The following is a 5,882-nucleotide window of genomic DNA, read 5'->3' on the forward strand; positions in this document are numbered from 1 at the left end:
CATTTCAAAGAACAAAGTCTAATTGATTGTTATAATTATAATGATTTTCAATATATCTTACCTCCTGGTCATGAGAACTCTGTGGTAGTTAAAGAAGCAACTATCTATAACACTAAATATAAGAGAAATATGGTGCTTGCGATAAACTATGAAAATGATTTGCCCCTCTTTGGATTATTGCATTGGATTGTAAAATCACAGCTAAATAATGATAGAGTAGGTTTTATTTTGTCAGGTTTTCATACTGTTGGGTTCAATAGTCATCTTCACTGTTATGAAGTGACACCAACCATGCAATGGTTTTATCGCGAACACCAAGATCTTATATCATTTTATTCAACTTCATTTAGAATAGGAGCAGATGGCAATTCATATATATCTTTCAGACACATTCTATAATATGTGATATGTAAACTTATATGTACTTAATATATATTGTATTACTTGATATAATGTACTATATATATTGTTTTTTATAAAATACATAGTTAATAAATATATAGCAAATGTCTACTTATTGAACTGTTTTTTACCATTATATTATTTAATATTTGGGATCATGGTTAATGATCGCAAAATTATTAACCATGATCCCAAATATTAAATAATATAATGGTAAGAAAATATCGCAATCATTATATATTTTAAGAATATCTGATAAGAATATCTGATAAGAATATTTGATTAGAGGATTTCCGTCTTAAAATAAGAAGATCCTCTTGGCACCTATTTTAGTGGAAAATAGGATAAAAATAAGTGGCATATTCTTAAGATGTACTTCTCATCAGAATACAATTTTTTCGGTGTACGGTCGAAACGTTGTGTGGTTTTTACTAAATATTGCCAGCTTGGTTGAATAAAGAAGATTTTGAATATATATTTATATTTATATAGGAATGTTATTTTGATACTCAGCTCAATTGTTAGTTACAATTTATTTTCTAACAATAAGGACTTAAGGAAATAAGGACTTTTTTAAAGAAATGTTCCCTGTACAAGTAATTGTTGCACTTACTATACGTACCCTTCTCCCTGTTTTCTACTGTTCCCTTCTCCCACTTTATACCTTTGTAGTAAATATTGTCTACCATTGATATTTAACAAAACACAGGCAGGCTTCCCTTCCATAGCGTGCTTGGAATATCGCGTACATCATATACAATAACAGAAGCGCTTATTATTTTGGTATCGGTCATACAGAGGAGACACAGCATCAGCTAGTTCCAGATTTGATGAGGACATTGAAGGGAAGGAAATAGTTACCGATGTGACGCAGCTATTGCTACGTCACGGCTGTCTCGCGCAACAGCTAGCGGCGCGACGCCTGCGGCCCCGCGGACCGCCATACGCCAGGCCCCACCAAGTGCCGCCAGGCACCGCGACCCCCGGACCACAGGTCCGGGGTATATAAGCGCGAGCCGCGAGACCACCGGTACCATTCCCGGGCTAGAGCTCTCCCGCTCTAGCTATCCTAAGCCCGCGAGCCGAGCAGCAGTTCCTAAGCCTGCGTCTTGAGCAGCATCTCCACCGAAACCTGCGAGTTGAACAGCACTCCGCCTAAGCCGGCGTACTGAGCCGCACCTCCACCGCTAAGTCTGCGTAATGAGCAGCACTCCGCCTAAGCCGGCGTACTGAGCCGCACTCCGCCTAAGTCGGCGTACTGAGGCGCACTCCGCCTAAGCCTGCGTTCTGAGCAGCACTCCACTGCAGTCTGCGTATTGAGCAGCACTCCACCGAAGCCTGCGTTCTGAGCAGCACCGACCCGAATCCCCGCCAAACCTCCGCGCATTCCGCGTCACCACGACTCCACCGCGTATACCGAGTCACCGCGACTCCATCGCTTAGCCGTGAGATTTCGCTGCGTATTTCGAAGTCACCGCGACTCAACCGCGTATACCGAGTCACCGCGACTCCACCGCTTAGACGTAAGACTCCGCCGCGTATTCCGAGTCACCGCAACTCCATCGCTTAGCCGTGAGACTCCGCCGCGTATTCCGAGTCACCGCGACTCCACCGCCTAGTGATAAGCCTCCGTGTACATGTATAATTAATTAGCCACAGAATATATTGATTTCTTTTCCCTAAAAGGTCTATAGATTCACTACCTTCCCTGTCGCCACGGTTCACCGACTCTGGGTAACTCGCGAGCTGTCCGCTCACTCGTAGCACGTTACACCATTTTAATTTCCAAGCCGAGAATTTCTTATGAGAAAGGTTGGTTAATTTTTAGAGACTTTTTACTTAAACTTGAATCCATACATAAATGTTAGGTTCTATATACTTTTCGCAAACCTTACATATTTTATTTTCAAGCTAATGAATAAGGTTAATAATAATTGCACTGGTTGTCGACGCGTATTGACCAATTACGTGTGAAAGTATATTTCAAACCGTTTCGGATCTATTTTGAATCTCCCTCAGTGACTGACTAATTGTAAGTACCAAGTGCAACTCTTTCATAATCGCGACAATTATTACGGTTGCTATTGACAGTCGCAGAGAAGAATTCGAAATAGGAATGAAACGATTGATACATACTTTCACACATAATTTGTCATAAGTACCACCAATACCGCGTCAATCACGGTTTTAATTTGCCCAAATCGCTTGATAATTAAAACAGAACTTAGTAATTATTATATGTTTTTTTTCGGTATTCATGTCATTTATACCCGCGCCGCGCCTGCGTTCATGCGATATCTCTTACTTGTTCGATTATTCGAAAGATATTTATCATAGCGTGTCAGAAGTGGTGCTGACCGAAGAAATACTGTTGTATTATATGACCAATGTTAAAAACTTTTTTACATTGCTACTTTCAGGCTTGTTACATAATATCGCGATATTAAGAAGATTAAATAAATAAACCAAAGGGATACAGCAAGCTTTATTTCGAGATTTCGGAGCAGCAATAATTTAAAGAATAAAATCTTCCACAGATATAAGCAGTAGTGTTTACAATGCCGAGATATCTGATATTTATAATACTAGACATTGTAATAGCTGTGTGTTCTAATAAGATGAAATAATATTTTTAATTACATATCGTTATAATTAATCGCTGTTTAACTTTATATATATTTATTATATATATTTACATATACAGCCATGGACAAAATTATTAGGCACCTTGTTTCTCGCAAATATCGCGGAACTGAATAAGTGTAAACTTTATGTTTATATGTTGTTTTCATTCTATCGACCTTATGAATGGTTCAAACGATTGAGGTACGAAGTTCAATATCTTTCTTATGGGAATAACAATACTTCTATGAAACTTCTTCAGTTTGTATTTTGACTTTGATGACTACGGACGTGATTATTATGTGTAAAGAAATATATCTATACTCGCAAGTGCAATTTCTATTACTGAACTCAAGAAAACGGTCCTTGAAAAATGGGAGAAGATATCATCTTTTATGTGCAAGCGACTAGTGCATAGCTTACCTGAGAGGAACAGAAGTCATAAAACACAATTGTGGACCAACCAAATATTAGTTTGTATGATTGTTTAGAGAATAAATATTAATATTTATAAAGATGGTGTTATTTATTTCCTTATAAATTAGAAGGAAGTTAGTTAAATAAGTAGGGTGCCTAATAATTTTGTCCATGGCTGTATGTGAGAAAAGCACGTATGAGATATTTCATTCTACTACTAATTAATTATTTTATTAATTATTTCTTGGCGATTAATCTCTAGATTTGATTATTCAATTTCATTAAAATAGACATAGCCAAAATATGTTTGGCCATGTCTATATGCATAAGAAGTATCGGCTACTAAGAATTTTTATTCGGTGTATTGTAATACATTTTTATTATATTACTACTTTACTACATTTTTACTATATTACTACTTTAATACATTTTTACTATATTAATTCCTAATAACAAATTAGGAATTTTTACACAATTAATGATTAGTAATACATTTCTGTAAATAACATAATTACAATGTGATAGTGAAAAGTTTTATATATTTATATATTCTGAATATAATTAGTTCAAAACTAATCACGATCATTTTTCAGTTGCCACTGTATTATTATTTTGGCCATCACATCATAAAGACACGATAGGAGTAAGAATTGGTCTTTCCATTATAATAGCAATATGTGGGATTGTACTAATTCTATCAATGCGAGTCAATGTCTATCTGTAAATAAACTTGTATTTCATAACGTGCACATAGTACATGAATAATAAATGGTTATCTTAGACGATTAGAGTACATATATCACATAAAGTATAGAAATATTACAAATAGGAATTTTATATATTTTTGTTTTACAAAAGTTATCTTCGGCTTGATGAATAATTATTTTTCTCTTGATACATAGTATGAATGGACTTGCACAAATGGCACTTCGAGCCTAGATGATAATATAACTATGAACTGAATTCTAAGATAGTTCTATGTTCTTAAAGTTTAAGAATTATTTTCAGAATACACGATTAGGATGAAACTTCAATGATTTCATTGTCAAAGAATTTTGTAGAGTGTAAATACAATCACCTTATACAATGCCTCCGACGCTACATAATTATTTTTTGCATGATGTCTAATGTAATCATTTAATTCTTTCATTTTCTTTCATTAAATGTTATTCATACTATAGCAAATCTACAATTCCTGTACAATAATATAATTAAGTGTATGTATCCATATTACGGTTGCATATAAAACTGATTTTTCTGTTGTAAGCCTTTGTGCATACGAATATGATCGCAGACAAAGGATCCCGGCACAAGAACAGGCCAGAGGAGGAGACATACCCATGAATGAGATTCCTCAAGAGTACGTCTGTAGGTTTCGACATGTGTATGTCAGAAATGAATGCCCAATCTGCAATTGAAGCTCAAGAATGATTAGATTAGACGCTCAAGAACGACGATGTTAGTAATATATATCAACTATATTTTAAGGAACTATAAAAAATATTGCCTTGATATACGATCATTAGATAATATTGCCAAAACAATATGTCTAAGAAATTTGCTATAACGATTTAGTTCTATAATAAAATCTGTTTTTCTTTATAAATTTTATCATGATAAAATTAAATCTACTAAATTTTCATTATTCGTCTTCAATTTTTAATAACGTAATACTTTAATGAAACCGTTTTAATATAATTCTAATGTTACTTATAATGACAACTTATAAATTATTCTAATAGTACTATATATCACTAAAGTTTATGTTTGTGTGTAATTATTATTTATCTGCTACTATATATATTCTTATAATCATTTTCATAATTGTTTTCAGGCACGCTTCCGAAAAAATTACATTGAATTCGCAAATATTATAGCACTATTGATATACTTTTAACGCTTTACATATGGTTGGTGAAAGCCATTTTTCACGTTACAATGACTTGACAATGACGACAGCGAGTTGCTCCATGTGTGTGCGTGTGCAAATTTATAACATGTTTCGATAAAAACTTTTAAAATCTGACATGTATACTGACATAATATAGAAATGATATATTACAAACATTATAAACGTTATAAATGTTACGTTATAATGTATGCAGTACTGTATTACATATTACTTATATTATTGCATGATATGTACATATACATATATGTAACGTTATTATATTATAAATATACGTTATATACAGGGTGTCCCAGACTTACCGAATCACCGATTCAGGGTAGATTCTTGACGTCATTCCGAGACGATAGTTCTTCTTGCAAAATGTCGAGGGTGGCGTAGTTTCGGCGCTACGAAGGTTGTAGTTATGCTATCCTTGTGCAGAATTTCCCGCGTTCAATGACGGTAGGTCGAAGGGGCCCTGCGCATCGCGCACACTTCAATTTGGTATTAATTTTTCGCGGCTGTTCACTGCGTGTTTCTATTCACTGCA

Source organism: Ooceraea biroi, chromosome 13 (assembly GCF_003672135.1).
Source record: "Ooceraea biroi isolate clonal line C1 chromosome 13, Obir_v5.4, whole genome shotgun sequence".
Classification (NCBI taxonomy): Eukaryota; Metazoa; Arthropoda; class Insecta; order Hymenoptera; family Formicidae; genus Ooceraea; species Ooceraea biroi.